The sequence below is a fragment of the Pinus tabuliformis genome, chromosome 3_2, assembly GCF_031772625.1.
Source record: "Pinus tabuliformis cultivar Carrire ecotype Pingquan chromosome 3_2, CPIR1, whole genome shotgun sequence".
Classification (NCBI taxonomy): domain Eukaryota; kingdom Viridiplantae; phylum Streptophyta; class Pinopsida; order Pinales; family Pinaceae; genus Pinus; species Pinus tabuliformis.
The window spans coordinates 1082160085-1082178785 of NC_142302.1; the positions used below are offsets into that span (position 1 = coordinate 1082160085).

Below are 18701 nucleotides of genomic sequence, written 5' to 3' on the forward strand. Positions count from 1 at the left end.
ATGTTAACCAGAGAGGCCGTAAGTGGTGATAAGTTGTGGGAATAAGTGGGGGCTAGAATGTGCATGAAATGAGCATCTATGCTATACACAGGCACAGTCACACTCTTAAAAAAAAATTGACTCCAGCATATATGTTCTTAAAATAGACTTAACTCTAGCATATACGCTCTTAAAATTTACTAACAACCTTCTCAGGCTCTTAAAATAGACTTACCACACTCCAAACGCCATTGAACGTGAACCATTCAATGTAGAACCTCGCTCCAGTCTCCACATCAATTCAACCTTCTATGTGTTGGACACCTAATCCTCAATGGATTAGTGTGGAAGCGGAATGGAGAAAAGGAGTCCAAGAGACCTTGGTATGTGAAACCCAACGATCACAACATGTACTATAAATGTAAATCATTTGTTAATAAAAATCATACTCTCATGTTTTATCCTTCATATTCTATTGCTGTCCATGTGTGTTTAACATGGTATCAGAGCGGGTGATTGCTGGTCCTGCTCCAACTTGAGCCACTAATTTTTTGTGGTCATTTTCTGTGAGTTTGTTTCAAAACCTCAACGTTATCTAGACTCTCTAAAATCTGCAACTGTTATAACACAGGACCTAAATTGGGCTCTTTGCCCCACTAAATCTTGATATTAATCATTCGCCTGTCGCTGCACCTTATTATAGCCTGCCCCAGGTAATGTCATATACGTTTTTGATATTGTCTGCACCCTCTGTCAAGCCTACGCCCTCTGTCAAGAGACCACCTGCAAACGTTGTCTCACTGCGTCAGTGTCATAGACATTTTATATTCTCTGGTCCGACCTGCCGGATACGAACCAGAGATTCAATATTGTTCAAGCTAAACTCAAACTTCTGTGAAATGAGATTCAAATGCTCCACTGCTCCATTAAAGCCATCTCATAATCCTGACTGTGTCATAGTTCTACCACTACTCCGTTAGAAACCAGAACGCAGCACATATTTAATTGATCACTGCCCCATCCATCGAATGGCCTGGGCAGGAGTTCAGGGAACTCATTCTTGAGCTTGCTGGCATCCATCTCGTTATTGCTTCTGGCAGCCACGATGACCTTGGCCTGCTCCTCCAGGGTGAAATTCTTCCAAGTATAGCTCGGATCGATGTAGTCCCTGTACATCTCTAGGATCTCGTTGTGGCTAACAACCCCGGGGTTCGTGAAATTCCAAATTCCTGTCAAATTCCTCTTTGCCATCTCTATGGAAATCGGCAGAAGCTCGTCGAGAATGGTCATGGAATTGGGGATGTTGACAACCTTTTCATAGTGGGAGATCTTGGTAATGAAGTTGCGAGGGTTCGACAGATCTGAAGAAATGGGCATCCTCACTCGCAGAGTGCACACGTTCTCGAAGTTCTTCAACAGATCTTCAACCATAGCCTTCGTCTTAGAATAGTAAGATCCCATGAAATTGGGCGTGTCCTCTGGATCTAGATGTATTAGCCTTAGGTTTAATATCCAGACATTGAGCTCTTATCTCTGATCTATGTTGATTCAAAGATACAGATCTATTGCTGTTGCGATTATTGTATCTTCTTTCATTTTTCAATGGAAAAAAAATCTTGAATGTAAGCCTCAAAAAGAACAAAAAAAAAAAAACTTTGATGCATGAGTTTCTCAAGTAGGAATGTAGGGAATGTAGGCAATGCTGGGCAACCATGATGACAGTTCGAATGTCCCCAAGCACAATGTTTTGAATAGCCTTCATAACTTCCTTCCCTGAAGGAATGTTCAGCATTGCGTCAATAAGGAAAGATTCGCACTGTGTTCCCCGCAAGATATGCAGATGCAAAAGATGCACGAATCCAGTTCTTATTTTTTTCTATTTTCAACATGCCGGAGCTCCAGATGATCTCCTCCACCTGTACGAAAATCTCTGCGAATTTTAGGCATCCTGAAAAGACTTTTGAGCAGCATTGGTTTCGTCCAGTGCTTTCTTGTTGTGACTTTTTGCAAGGGTGGAAAATGTGTTCCTGTATATCTCGTGTGGAAAATGTCCATGTTCCATGTTAAAAAGGTTGCTCCAGCTGCAGGTCAGAGATATGTGCTCCACCATTTGAGTTGAATTGGAATTATTCTCCATGTATGTGAATCGAGAAGGGTAAGAGGCATCCTGTACTATGGTAGTTGCACTTGAAGGAATGCTAAGTTCTTCTAACTTTTTATCATAAAGATACTCCTTTGGCTTAGTTGTAATATTTTTTGACACCAAGCCCACCAGTATTATTTCCAACAATTCTCTTTGCTACTAGTTGTTTTTTAACTGTACTTGCAATCGCTAGAGGTGGAAGACCTACTTCAGCTTTAGAATGAACTGCTTGAGGTGCATCAATTTCATCGTTGAAAAAAAATAAAAATATAAAAAAATCAATTGCTAAAGTTGAACTCTTCCCAACATTGTTTTGAGTTATTTTGGATATAACTGCAAACAAGTTGTATGATTGTTTGGTTCTTTTTCAGAGACATTGCTGTAGTTTTTTGATATTCTATAAGACTTATATTCAAGAGATAGTTTTGATGAGCTAATGAAATTGGGTGCCAAAACTTGGTCTATTATAGATGCTATCACTAAGATTATATGACTATATCAGGTGTTGAGATATAAAATTTTTCAATAAGAACCAATCTGCATTATCTAGTTTGTTGACTCCTTGCAAATTTTGAGAAAGAAAGAATTATAGTGCTGAATAAATACTTAAGTTGCTTCCTGGTATGCTTCAAGACTCTCTTGGACTACTGTAAAGCAATTCAAGTTGATCCGGTTGCAGCATCTTCAAATTCTACCTGTTGTTTCTTGTTGCACACTAATCATTTGCTGCACATTTATAAGGATATTGTTGTGTACTATGAGTGGGTATTAATTTTCTGCATTGAGAAGTAGTTGTGATCAGTTTTGAAGGTGTAAATCTGACACTAAAGAAAAAATGGCTAGAATCAATGAAGTATTAGAGTTCCTCAAAACTCTGATATTGTCTACTAATCATGATACATTAAAAGTCAGCAAAGTTTCTCTCACAAACATTCAGGTTTGTCTACAAAATACACAAGAAAAAATTGATTTTTTGCTGCTCGAAACTCAGCTACAGCAAGAAGAATTAAAACAGAGGAGTCATCATTCTGAACCTGTTTCTGTTCAGAAGATTGAAACAGACTCCAATAAAGCAGCAAGGTTACATGCAGATGCAGAAACTCAGTCTGCACTTCCCAAGCCCATCATTAGACCTTGGGAACAACTTATCCACAACAAGCACATAACTGGTCTTGGATATGACAAGGATTTGTCCTTTCATATTCCAGACTACTCAAAGCACATTCAATTTCAGAGTGTTGGATTCATTCATGACAGTTCACTGCCAACTATTCTAGATTCTGCCCCTCTTCCACAGCAACAACAACAACAACAGATTGTGAAATGCCAACACTATGACCAAGTTGGCCATCTGAAAGATCACTGTTTTGATCTTCATCCATGTAAGAACTATCATAAAACCACACATTCTTCACATAGATGCTTTAGAAACAAACGTCCTGCAAGAACAAAGATTCATCTTCGATGGATCGCTTCTTGGCAATGGGCATCAACAACCAAGAAGTTATTCCAAATACATGTCAGAACTTGTTCCAGAGTATTGAACAATCTTGCAGTTGAGTTTTTTCCATCATCTCACCTTGTATCTGACATAAGGGGAAATGATGGTCATCTACAAGCTTCAAAGCCACATCAAGCGAGCCTGAGCCACAACCTACCACACCAGTTTCAGAGTTGTATCTAGAGACAAAGAAGCCCCTGAGCATGCCTTCAGTTGGTAATCTAGGACACTTCCTCTAGTAGAAGACTTCAGCTTCTTGCCAGTTTCGGAAGATTTCTAGGAACAAAATTGAGAACACTTCCTCTAGCGGAAGACTCCAGCTTCTTGCTAGTTTTGGAAGAGTTCCAGGAATTGCATTAAGCATTCCAGAGTTGTTGGTCATCCTTAAACCATCACAGGTTGAGACTTCCCTTTTCAGGTTGAAGTTCTCCCTTTTATGTGAGGTGAGACCTCCCTTTATTGGTTGAAGGTTTCCCTCTTCAAAACAATAGGAGCACTTCCTCTAGTAGAAGACTTCAGCTTCCTGCCAGTTTTGGAAGAGTTTCGGGAACTGCACTAAGCGTTCCAGTGTTGGTGGTCATCCTTAAACCACCACCCTTTATACCAACATTTCAGAGAGCACATTCATCCTAGTGCTGCCATGCATTTTTGCACATTTTGTATTACAGCTCTCTTCTTGGACTCATACATAACCCTTCAGATTAAGGGGGGGAATGTTGGACACCTAATCCTCAATGGGTTTTTGTGGAAGCCGAATGGACAAAAGGAGTCCAAGATACCTTGGGATGTGAAACCCAACGATCACAACATGTACTATAAATGTAAATCATTTTTTAATAAAAATCGTACTCTCATGTTTTATCCTTCATATTCTATTTCTGTCCATGTGTGTTTAACACTATGCACCATGTAGAAAAGTGATGCCTTAATGTAGCAATGCAACCCTTTCAACAGTAGGAATATGACATGCGGTCTCGACCAATGCGTTCAACAACAATGCACGAGATTTTGTAGGAATATGACAGAGGTGTCAGTCTGGAGAAACGCAGATCAAAGGTAGGAAGGAGTTACAAAGGTAGGAAGGATGCCAAAAATGGGGCTGGTTTTGATACTGTGTCAGGCCAGGAGGTAACTCCTCAAATCAATTGTGCTACTTCATTAAGATTACTCATGGTTATATACATGAGGGAGTGACTCTTTGGTTTCACCTCCTGATGGCTCTTCCTTTTCCATTATTTATTATTTACATTATTTACAAGTGTACACCCAATCCCCATGATTACGTGTCAACAAGAACTTATGCTCTGGGAAAAATTGCATAAAAAATTCTAGCATACATTTTTCAATGCCAATTAGTAGTGGTCAATAGAAAAATTTAATTCTATATTTTTGCTTCGGAAGGAAGGAATAAATTGAGATGTGAAGTGGATAAATTAATTGCTTGTTTAGCCACAAGAACTTTAATAAATTATAGTGGGTAGAAACCATTTTTAAGTCTACACATTTATAGTTTTACTCCTACATAAGTGCTAATAAAGACATAAATAATGGTTGAAGTAATTGCTAGTAATTATATTTATTTACATCTTATTCCTATCCATTTTTTATGCAAAGAATTGCTTAAATGATGGTAAATATGTTATTTACTTGACTATGAGCTATTTTCCTAGATTTTATTTTTGGATAGCTTTCCTACAAAACATAAGAATAAAAATCACTGTACAAATATATAAAAATTATGCATGTGTATTTTAACCATATCCATAAATTATGGTAGAAAATATGAGAGCTATTTATTCACATGACATTATATTGTGCAATGGCTACAATAAAACTTTCAAGCTATGGTCCAATCAAATATTTGAATATTTTTTTAATAACATTGAAAAATAAATATCTATTTTTCAAATATGAGGGGCATGTATTAACATTTTAATGTGTAGAACATGAATCATAAATAAAATATTTCAATGCTATAATACAAAACGAGTGAAAATAATGAAAAAAACATCATATACCCATTTTAACTCTGGATCTACCAATATCCAAAAGCAATCAAATTTTATTAATTGCAAACTTTCTTTAAAATTTTCACTCATAAAAAGGGTTTTCATATTGAGATATTTGATCCCTCTCGGTTATTAGTAGATCCATAGTTAATATGGATCTATGTCGATATGTACAACTCAATGAGTTTCTCTTACAATTAGTGTACTTATTCATTCAACGATTCATAAATCTGTTCGTGGAATTATAACAAACCATAATTGTGCATTATATATACCTCATAATTTTGTATCTTGATTTCATTTTCCTCTAATTATAGTTTTACTTCTTTATACCATTCATCTTCAACTTGTAATTTAATCATCTTCTCTCTTAATTTTCATCTTTAGAGGGATAACAAAGAATAAGTGCCACCTTTGGCTTAAGGAATTTGACACTTTTTTCAATATTCCTTTCATATATTTAATATCAAAGTCATATTAACTAATTAATTTTGAGCATCTTCCTTGTCATGCATTTATATTATATTGCATGAAAATGTGTTGCAACTCACAGTAATCATTTTCTAATTCAAATTTTCTTCCAAGCGAGTAATGTCTCCAAAATATGTAATGCACAAAAAATAAACACCATTTCTAGATCATTCATTACATAATTATCCTCATGTAGTCAAGGCTTCATTTGTGGATAATCCATCACTCTTCCCTCTTATATAAGTAAAATTCTTAAACCTTCCTTTGATATATCACTACATACAAAAAGTTGTTGTTCCATGTTTTGTACTTTTAATATAGGTGCAATTATTAACAATTCCTTTAGCTTCTAAGAAGTCTCTTCACACTTCTCAAAAAAAAAACTTCAATTTAAGTTTAGTAATGGGATTTTCTATCTTAAATAACTCCTTGATGAACCTATGATAATATGTTTCCATACCCATAAAACTATGTATTTTATGTACAATAATCACTACTATGAAGATCATAATGGCTTCAATCTTTGTAAGATACATCGCAATACTTTCTCCAGAATAATGTGTTCCAGATAATGAATCTTGGACACATAAAATTAACACTTGAACAATTTACCATATAATTGATTTTCAGTAAGAAATTGTAAGATGGATCTCAAATGTTCATTATGGTCCTCTAAAGATACGAAAAATTGTTGTTCCTTGTTTGGTAATTTTCATATAGGTGCAAATATTAGCAATTCCTTTATCTTCTGAGAAGTCTCTTCACACTTCTCCATCCAAAAAAAAATAAAAGTCATGTTTTTAAGTTTAGTAATGAGATTTTCAATCTTAGGGAATCCCTTGATGAGCCTATGATAATACGTTTGCATACGCATAAAACTATGCATTTGATGTACATTATCACTACTAGGTAGTTCATAATGGCTTCAATCTTTGCAAGATCCGTTACAATACCCTCTCCAGAATAATGTGTTCAAGATAATGAATCTTGGACACATAAAAATGAACACTTAGACAATTTACCATATAATTGTTTTTCACTAAGACATTGTAATATGGCCCTCAAATGTTCATTATGGCCCTCTAAATATTGGGAATAAATCAAAATATAATTAGTAAAAACCTCTATGTGATTGCCTAAATAGTCTTGAAATATTTTTTTTATCAAACTCATGGAAACACCAAGAGAATTAGTGACTCCAAATGTTAATACTATGAACTTATCATGCCCAATTATCATTTTGAAAGTTGTGTTAAGAATATCCTATTCTTTAATTCTTAATTGAAGATACCCAAATCTCATATTTATCTTTGAAAACTTTATTTCTCCTTTAATTTGATGAAATAAATCATCCATCCTTGGTAGAGGATATTGAATTTTTATCATCATCGCATTCATTTGACAATAATATATTCATAACCTGTTGAATACAACCCTCTTTTTAACAAAAATCACTGGTACTCTTTGTGGAGATGCATTACGTTATACGAATCCCAAATCTAACAACTCCTTCATTTGAATATGTTGTTACTTTAATTCAGGAGTTGGCATATGATAAGGTGTTTTAGCGATAGGTTATGTGTTAGATTTAAGTTAAATAGTAAAATTTATCTCCCTTTTTTGGGGTATTATAAGTAACTACTATAAAAACATATCATTAAGTTATGGGAGTATTAGACATTTTTCTAAGTTCTTTGAAACATTTTTTCAATTCAAAGGTGTAATGGCATATGAATTACTCCCCTTTCATATACATCTCATTAATTGCATCGAAGAGATGAATCTTAATAGCACACCTCTACTCTTACCTAATAATGATTTCTTTTAATGGTGCTCGTGAGTGAAGTATAATAGTTTATCCTTGCAATATAGAACCGCCTCATGCTACTCTAACTAGTCCACTCTAATGAAAATATCATAGGATCCTAGGAACATTACACATAAAACAACCCTCGTCATAAAAATGATCAACTTTATTTCACAATCCTTTACTAACTTTCCCACATTTTGTATCATAATAGATGTCATTTATGCATATCTCAAATCATGTTATTTTAGTGCTTCGTTTTTACTTTTTGTTAATATAGTATGTAAAATGAAGGACTCATTATCACTAGGATCTACCGATATCACACAACATACCCCATAAATTTTACTTGAAGCCTTCAAAATAGTGGACCAATACTAAGCATGAAGGTTTCACCATTGCATGTATTCATTATATTATGCTTGTAGCTAAGGAAAATCTCTCTCACAATGTGGAACTCCACATGTCCAAGACCGTCTCTTAGGAGCTTCGATTCTACAACTAGTTGAACTGAAAGTTGGTCTAGAAATCTACTAGTATGGTCTAGACTATTCTATTAAACAATACTAATCAATGTCATGAATCTGTTGCCTAGGGTGAAGTTGTTGCGTTTAAAACATGTTTTTTCATGGTGGATTGTGAATACTACATTGGTGGTCAATATGGTGGCCTCTAATTCCCTATTGATTCTCTTTGGTTATTAAATATTAGTCCATTTAGATGGTTCTTATGATTTATGCTAGTACCAATAGTTATTTTAGTCATAAATACTCTAGGATCTCCTAATCTTGTAGTCCTTGGTAGCTTACTCTGACCACTGCTCATCATTCATTGAATCACTTCATGCAAGGTGCAAGAGATCAAAATCCTCACATTTTCCCAAATATGGCATTTCAAGTCATACACAAAAAATTTCCATTATCTTTTCTATGTTCAAATATGGGGCATATATGAGTAAATCCATAAATTGAGCCGCACAGTCAAGTATAGACAAAATTCCCTATCTCAAAGTAGTTAAATAAATCAATTAGATTTCGATAAACTCCTTTAATGGATAATGTTCTTTGAACTTTTCTTCAAATAATCCTCAAGCCACTTCTAAAATGTTCATGCCTAATTGTGTCAAAAGTGTCTTCTCACATGATAATCAATTTCACTTCAGCTAACATTGATCCAAGAGGCTCCACCTAACCTCAAAAATAAAGGTGCTCAAAATCTGATGTAGATAGTTCCATGTCGAAGAGCTATGAAGTTTTGATGAAATAGGAAAAATTTTGATAGGTTGCCACAAGGAAACACAAGAAGTGCCATGTGGCACTATAGGATCTAATTTAGGAAGGATATAATTCACACTTGGTAGGTGTGGCTGAGTGGACATATGATTGGGTGCTAATGCAGTGGTTGGGAAACTAATGGGATGTTTCCACATGGCTCAATCAAAAGGCACCATGTGGCACCTCGTGGGACACCAAAACACATTGGAATAAACATCAAGTGTAGGCTACAGGGATTGAACTCCAATATATGTGGAGACAAATGAGTGCCCAACCATTACGCTATACACAATGCTTATGAAAAGGTGGCATAAATTTATATTTATATTTATTATAATGTGGTCGTTTTTCACATTAACCATACAAATTTCCATATTAGTTATGGTTACCCACACATTAACTATTTGTGGTGTTTTAAACATTGGACTGGATATGCATGACCACAAAGAACCCACAGTCAAATGTAAATAGTTGGATTTGCAAGCCGTCGAGGATTATAGTTCATGGGTGGTAATATATTAATATTATACACCAAATGGAACAGAAAGTGCTTGAACGAGGCATGTGATTTGATTATCAAATAAAATTGGATTGGTGTACACCTCAATGGACTATCGTATTATGGTTAATGCTTGTTGGGTTTCGATATGGTTTAAACAGATACACCAGATATAATAAAATTTTAATATATAACATATAGATATATTATCTAGTTATCTTATATTCTAATGGGCTTAGCTGTAAAATATGTCCACTTAAATTTATTTAAACCAAGGCTATTCATGTGCTAGAGGAGAGGGACCGACATACCTAGCAACAAGCATGTATTTAGAGGAAAGGTTAATGGGCCTATAAACATGCATGGTTTTCAAGATAATATGCATTAATTGTAGATCATTTTAATCTACGTGGCGCGAATTTCAAGGAAGATGAGCATAGAGGAGCCTTTAAGTGATGATAGCATAAAGATATGGCATTGAAAGTCATTCTTTATGAATTTTTGAGCCAGGTGTACTGTTGTAGACAAAATTTGGATATGAGAAATGGATTTGAGGGCTCATGGTTAAATACCATATGTGTTGAAACTACTAAGCAGCGTTCATGGCAGCTAGGGTTTAGGACTAATCTGCAACGTGTTATAGACATTTTTGGGCCCTACAACCCCAAGCATGAAATGTCCATAAATCAAGGGCTCCTAAGTCCCTAAAAGTGTTGTTCTAACCCCTAAAAGAACAAGGTCAACAGATTACAGCTTCTCCCAGAAGTTATCCATGAAAAAATGCTCAGAATTGGTCAAAACAGGATCATTTCAGCTACTCCACTGGCTAAGTGCATTGCATCTCACCTAAATACACTATGTGGGTGCGTTGCATTTCAAAAATCCCTTCTGTGGGGTGCGATGGGCAAGAAATGAGAAATGGCAGTGTCATTCCGCGAGGTGGAGAGGCAATGGAAGCTTCCAGAAACTTCTCCTACGACACTTGCCTCATTGAATTCGACCAAGGATGAGTAAGAGATCATCAATCTCCAAGTGGAAGCAAGAACTATCAGAGGGAAGACACTAATCAAATCATGAGCTGACTCATCTCCATTACAGACATCTATATATGGATCCCTCATCCCAGAGATCCAAAGGCTGGAATTTTGCATATTGTAAGGAATTGCTGTTGGTTTCTTGAGACAAACATCAGATTGTTGGGTGATCTAAGCTTTGTTTGAGGTGAAGAGGGGCTTCTTTACTGGGAGGTTGATGCTGGGTCAGAACAACTGGTTGTAACTCCTCTTGGCTCTTTTCTTCTTTATCAATAAAAGCTATTCAAGTTTTCCTCCATGCGCTTGTGTCATTGATGCTTGCTACATTTGTATGGTCAATTTACATCTGATCCTAGATTGTTTATGATTATAGATCCATGTCTTTGTATAGTGCTATGCTTCTGTGATCTTACAAGTATTTTGTGAAGCTGGGCGTACAAGGGAGCAGGTAGCTAAAGACTATCAAAGAAGAGAGGAATCAAATCAGGAGATTAGCGCAAGACAGAGATTGGTCTTTCTGTTCCTCTCTATCTATAATTCATAAAGGAAAAACGAAAGTAGCTTTTCTCTGTTTGTTTCTAAGGCAGCTGTCACACCTTAGTGGGATAGAGTAGTTCTATATAGACACTTTTCCCTATAACAAAATGGCGACTCCGCTAGGGAAGAATTAGTTTGTTTGTTTATCATTCTTTGTTGTCTATTTCATAAACTTACAGGTAATATTCGAACTGCATTTGCCATAGCAAATGCAAAGTAGATAACTGCTTTTTCAATCCATCTACTGGATCTGTTTATGATTTAAACAACTGAAAAACAAACTATATGATTTCCCTTGTGACAGCTCTTAGATCCTCCTTATATCTACCCCTGATCACTGCATTACTGATTGCTTTTTGCTTGGCCAAAACCCAAGAATTGAACTGCAAACTGTGACACGGAATCCAAACAGAGTCTCGTTTCTAGCCCAATGCAGGTACTGTTCAGAGAATCTAAACTTCAGCACACTTCCCGAGTGGACAAGCTACACTGCATTTCAAATTCTCTCTGTTACAGGTGCGCTGATCAGGCTAGCTTTATGTAGTTTTGGCTTCTGTGATTCATTCTTTCTAGTTCTATTCCTGAATTTTGCTGCCTGTGATCAGTATATGTCTGTTTGAAACCCCTTTTCCTTGTTGTTATTCCACCTCCTTTGTACAAAAGAACTGTAGATGTTTTTGTGTGTTTGTTGAGTCATTTTCAGTTCTCCTTTGCAAAAGTAGCATAATCGTATTGTCGTCCTTTGATTTGAAACTGTCGCAAGTGTCGATTTCAATCGTAGGAAAGAGTTTGATTGCTGTTGATGGTCGATTATCCTGTTACTATTGATTTTGGTCTGAATTTGTAATTTTCTAGTGTCAAGAACAAGTATTCATTTCAAAATCGTAAGGTGTTGTGATCGTCTCCATTTTTTATTTTGAAAAGAAACTTGTTGATATTTGTCGCTTGAAAAGAAATTCAGATTTGTGCATCAACTTTCTTTTTAGCATTCATATACTAAGAAAGTCGAAAACAAATACATGCATGTGAATTTGCATATAGACAGTCTGATTGGCTTGATTTAGGAAAGTGCATTTAGAGTGTGCTCTTTGCTCTTTGTGAAAAGATTCTGTCTTTCTTTTCCTTAGTAGCTAGGATTTTCATTGCACAAAGAAGATAAAAAGTTTGTTTATCATCTTAGATTGCATTTTAGGAATTACATCTACATCTCGCGGTGAACCTGAAAGGCAAACTTCATAAACAAGATCAACTTAAAATAAATTCAATGAATCTAACAACGCTTTGGAACTTAACGCACAACATTTAGAAGTCTAGGCTAGAGACGTATTCTGGCGTCGTAAAGCCTGGTAACTGTTGTTCTCATTGATGGTTGGATGATTCCTCCACTTTGAGACGATAAGTGCCAGTATAGACTTGTGCTCCCACGTACCGTCGAGTATATTTTTGGAGACCCCAATAGGCTTAATCCTTTATCCATAGGAAGCCATGTCTACTGCCCTATCGATCACAATGCACTGAACACAGCATTCGGGAAGATTGACTGCCGTACCGTAAAACGTTTTCTGCAGTTTTGCGATTGGTTTGGTAATCCTTCTACCTAGATTTCCAGAGCATTCCCTTTCATTCCTTTTCAGAATCCTTAACAGAAAAGGTCCATCTGAGCACTTGTCACTTTAGGCTCATTAAAAATCGAAGGAGACTAGAGTCATCTTTTGTTTTTTCTCGACTCTTAAAAACTGAAAAAACAAGTTGTGTCAAAGCATCTAAAATTCATTTAATTCGGAAACATACTTCCCCTTTATTTTAGTTGATCGAGTAATCTGCAATCATGGAAGAAAGTCAATTGAAACCCCGTCGTTTGCGGAGGCTTACGAGTCAACCGTCTTTGTCTCCAGAATCGAAGCTAGTACGGACAAAGTGAACTCGTTTAACCGGTTCCAAATCTCCTGTTAAAGTTAGAACAAGTGTTCCAACAACATCAGAGACTCTGGTTACTCCAAACATTTATGGAATCCATACCTCTACAGAAGAAGTTCAGCAGCCACAGAAGGACAGTAGTACTGATCCTAGTCTGAGAGTAAACACTTGCGTTACCGAACTAGTTCCATCTACAACTGGTTCGGAGAGTCTTGCTCTTCAAACATCTATCGCTGCCGATTCCATACCTTCTTTAGCACCAGAAATATTCTACGAACCTGACGGTCTTCCCCTTCCACCTGGTCTAATTGCCATAGATGAAATTGTGGAAGATCCTCCAACTAGTACTCCATCGCAATTTGGAGTTGGGATCACTCTATATCCTTCTTCATCAGAAGTTAGTCTACCGCCAGGGGAAGCTCCTGTAGAATCTCTAGGTAATCTTTTGGATAGACTAGAAATGTCCGAACAACCGTCAACATCTAGGACTGTGTCGTCTGACACAGCGACGGCAGAACTCCCTGCTATCACTCCAACAATGTTCGCTGGTATACCATCTGTCCCGACTAGCTCTCAACCGCTAGAAGGAGCCCACTTAGGGGCATTTCGACAGTATGGTCTGTTCCTGTTTGTTCATTCGGAATAATATCCAGAAACTCTTATGTTGAGTCTCAACAAATTGATCCATTTGGAGGTCAATTTGGGTAGTCTGGCCCTCAAGGATAAACCATTCCCTTGAGTTCTGGATTACCACCGTATGGAGCAGTATACCCTTTCATTATCCCCTCCGGGAGGATATCCATACGGGAGTTCACAACAACATTCGGGTTATACTGGAATTACCTCAAGCGGTTGGGTACCGATACTACCTCAACAACTAAGAGTTGTATATTCTATGCAACAATGCTTACCTATGTCAAATATACCAACTACGCCAGCTATTGTGACAGTGTCGCAAGTTCAAGCTCTGCCTGTTGTATGCCAACCTCAGGTCTCTCAGGTTGTAATGCAATAGCCCCTTGACCCTACAACTCAACCACAATCGCCGACTGGTGGAATGACACAGGTTCAGATGGGTACGATTACCCCTCATCTTGGTCAAACTGTTAGTATCGGACAACAGCACATGGCTTCACAACCATGGCTAGTGCAATACCTACAACCGCAATTCCAACAAGTATACCAAGGTTCTAAGCAACAAATCTTTGCCAATAGTGGACAGCCGTATATTCAAAACGGTCAAAATCAACCATTTTACAATGGTCATGCCCACCAACCTTACCAAGGTTACCAGCATCAAATGCATTATGCCGGTATGCAAAGACCAACTGCTCAGGCAATCCCATCTTATCCTAGGTATGCTGCACCTAACTTGAATCAGCAGTTACCCTTTGTGGCAACTTTAGAGTTACCTGATTTAAATAAGTTAACAAACGATCCAATTGCTTACGCCCCTTGGTGGCCAACGATTCCGCATAAACTTCCATCAGATATTCCTAAATTTAATGGAAATCCAGGTGAAGATCCATCGAATCATGTGATGACCTTTCATCTATGGTGTTCATCAAACACCCTAAATGATGATTCGATAAGACTTCGCCTCTTTCAGAGGATGTTAACGGGTCCAGCAGTAAAATGGTACATCGAATTGCCTAGAGCTTCATTCGACAACTTCAGTACCTTAGCCATAACCTTTTTAACCCATTTTCAATTACCAATAAGGTACGAAATGGGAACGGAACTCCTTACCAACTTCAAACAGATGACGGCCACCCACATATCTGATCATATACATGAGTGACGACGTCGTCGTAGAATGGTAGAAACGTATGTTCCCAATCAGCTCTTAGTTGAATGGTTTATCAAGTCATTACTACCTTCCATCACGGAAGATGTGGCAAAGGGGGGAGTCGTAACAGAAGAGCAAGTTATCGCTCGTGCGCAATATTTGGAATTGATTTACACTCAGTCCGGCACGCTCTACGATAAAATACCTGATGCCCCTGGTCCGGAATTCTCAATTCCCCCTCCTCCTAAATCAAACAATGACTCTCATGCCGATGATGGCGTGATTGGCACAACAGACACGAAATCGACAAAGGCTACATCCAAAAAGGCCCGTAAGATTTCAGGTCAAAATGCAAAAGATGAACTTCTTGCCTCGGAAGTAAATGCCGTATCGACAGATAAAGGCAAAGAAACCAAACAACCAGGGGGCAAGAAGAAAGGCAAAGGGAAGAAGAAGAAACAGGAAGAATCATCACCTGAAAAATCTTCTGCAAACCCTCCTGGAGATAGGAAACCAAAAAATCCATGCCTTATATGTGATGAGGATCATTGGATCGCAAATTGTCCACATAGAGCTGAGCTTAAAAAATTCTTCAAGAATTCAAAAACCTCCGCAGTGTTAACTGATCCGTTTCCAAATCTAGGAACAAATCTGGTTGAAAGTGGAAATGCTTCACCGTCTCAAGTGCCGATGTTGTCGGTTTCAAAATAGAAAAATGATGCTTTGATATCGACAAGGAACAAAGATTATGGGAATCCACAACTGTCGAACAACAAGGATAAAGATCAACCTAGTAGTTCGACAACAACTTCGACAGAAGTTGCGCCGCCCATCATTTCTGAATTGACAATAAAACTGCCAAAGGGAGTAGTACACAAGTCGACGTTTAATCCCCACGCTAGAGCGGCACAGCATTATAATATAGTGGAAGGTTTAGCCCAATCACCATCCACTATGTCAACTCTTGAAGTACTACAAAATTGCCCATCCCAAAAGCAGGCTTTATTGTCAGCCATTGGTGGGATAGACCCAAAGGATTCCAATCTTGTATCCTTCGATCACAAAGGATACGATCCTCAATTACCAGCTCAACTAGCTTTCCTTGTTCAAGTGAAAGCCCTTAACAAAACTGTTCATCGAACAATTATTGATGAGGGAGCATCTACATGCATTATGTCGATGAGTTGTTGGAAAACTTTAGGATCTCCAACTTTGTCGCGATCTTCAACGACACTAAAAGCATTCGATGGAAGGACATATACCCCATATGGTATTCTAAGTAACTTGAAAGTTGAACGAGGAAGAAAGACAGTAGAAATAGATGTTGAAGTAATCGATGGGAATCTTGATTACAACATCCTACTAGGAAGACCATGGATATATGCTATGGCTGCTGTTGTGTCGACCTATTTTAGGAAGATTGCATTTCCTTTTCAAGGAGGGATTACAATCGTCGATCAACAAAACTTCCTCCCCAATGGTTCTCAAGTTACAGGAAGCATTCCTATGATCCATGGAAGCCCACATTCGCTTCAAAATATCGGAGTAGGCCTACTAAAAGACCCTATATTAATGGGAACTTTCGCCCTTCCACCTCCAATCGATCTGGCGGAAGTAGCGTCGATAGGAACCTGCAATATGATATCTTCTAAAAAGATCTCAGAAAACGATATCGACATGGATCATGCAATGGTTTTGCCTCCAAGCCCAACAGAAATATTGTAGCAATCAATGTTCCTAGCATGGGAGGCAAACCCAAATCAACGCTCAACAAGCGTTTGGATAGATAGGTCTAAAGAATATGGTACCCCTTAAGATCCTTGGTCGCGAGTGCATGTCACCGACGAAGGAATTGTCCAATCAATGGTAATTGAAGGGGCACCATGGAATGATTCCCACCATCATTCCCTTCTTCCAGATTGTGGAGAAGATACTCAAGATGACCTTTATCATCCTTCAGTTTTTGATTTTCTATCAAATACTATAAACACGGTGGATTCCAAGCGAAACTTGTCCAACATTGAAGAAACTATCGCCATAAATATCTCGACCAAGACAGATGTTGTAGAGAATATTTATGTTGGAAAATGTTGTTCTCCTTCAGAACTGGAAATATATGACGCTCTTTTTTGTGAATTCAGAGATGTCTTTGCTTGGTCATATAGTGAAATGCCAGGCATTGACTCGAGTATCGTTGAACAAGAAATTAAGATGTATCCAGATGTTAAACCAATACGACAATGGCTACGGCAGGTGCACCCCAAGAAAGCCGCTGCCATTAAGGCAAAAGTTGAGAAACTTCTCCATGTTGGTTTCATCTACTCGGTTCCTCTAACTGATTGGGTATCGAATATTGTCCCTGTTATGGAAAAACAAGGAATAATTAGAGTGTGCGTCGATTATAGGGATGTAAATCAAGCTTGTCCAAAATACAACTACCCTACACCCTTTATCGACTAGATAATTGACGAATGCGCCGGATGCGAAATCTTTTCATTCATGGATGGATTCTCTGGGTATAATCAAATAAATATCCGCCCACAGGACTAGTCAAAGACTGCATTTATTTGTCCGTGGGGCACATTCGCATATCGAAAATTACCCTTTGGATTAAAGAACGCAGGGGCGACCTTTCAGAGGGCAATGAATTATGCCTTCCATGACATCAAAAACATCGCTCAACCATACCTCGATGACCTTCTGGCTCATTCGCGAAAGCGGACTGATCACCCGCAGCATTTGAGAGCGATATTTCTACGTTGCCAACACTACAAGATACGACTCAATCCACACAAATGTGTATTTTGCGTCAGTTCTGGTCGTTTTCTTGGCTTTGTAGTCTCAAAGGACGGGATTTGTCTCGACCCATGTAAGGTCCAGGCAATCATAAATTTGCCTCCACCTTTGAATTTTCTTCAAATTCAGAAACTCCAAGGGAAAGCGAACTTTCTGAGGAGGTTCATTCCAAATTACGCCAAACTTGCTAAAGGTTATACACGTCTTTTGAAAAAAGAAGTACCCTTTGTTTGGGATCAGGTTGCGCAAGCTTCCTTTGATGCTTTAAAAGAATCCCTAATGAAAGCATCATTAATGTATGCTCCTGATTATCAAAAAGACTTTAACTTGTATCTCGATGCAGCGGATACGACCATCGCAATGGTTTTAGTTCAAGAAGTCAATGGTTGAACATCCTATATATTATTTAAGTAAAAACTTAAATGATACAGAAAGCAAATATTCTTAGGTTGAAAATCTAGCACTCGCAGCTGTTCAAGCGATACAGAGATTTCGACACTATGCCTCTTTTGAAAAACTACCATTCTGTCAGATTGCAACCCCATGAATTATATATTGTCGTGACAGTTGCTGGGCGGCAAATATTCAAAATGGATAGCAATCATGCAAGAGTTTGATCTGGAATTTGTAAAATCAAAGTCAAAGAAAGCTCTAGTTTTCGCAGAATTATTATGCGATCTCCCATCGTCATCCAACGATGAAACATCCGATGAAACAATCGTGGACGAAATTTTGTTTCTGATATCTTCAAGTAATGAGTGGTATGGGGATATAATCATTTATCTCCAAACCCAAAAATATAAGCCAAACACCTCCCGCTCTGAACAAAAACGTATTCAATACCAAGCAAAAGACTACATGATCGTCGGTGATACACTTTACCATCGCGGTATCGATACAGTTCTGAGAAGGTGCCTCACCCATGAGGAGGCTGAAAAAGTCCTA

General features: G+C 37.7%; 1 pseudogene; it reads right to left on the bottom strand.

The window, feature by feature from the left end:
• Positions 1-933: 933 nt before the first annotated feature.
• Positions 934-1453, bottom strand: LOC149184442 (bifunctional dTDP-4-dehydrorhamnose 3,5-epimerase/dTDP-4-dehydrorhamnose reductase pseudogene; annotated as a pseudogene).
• Positions 1454-18701: the final 17248 nt, after the last annotated feature.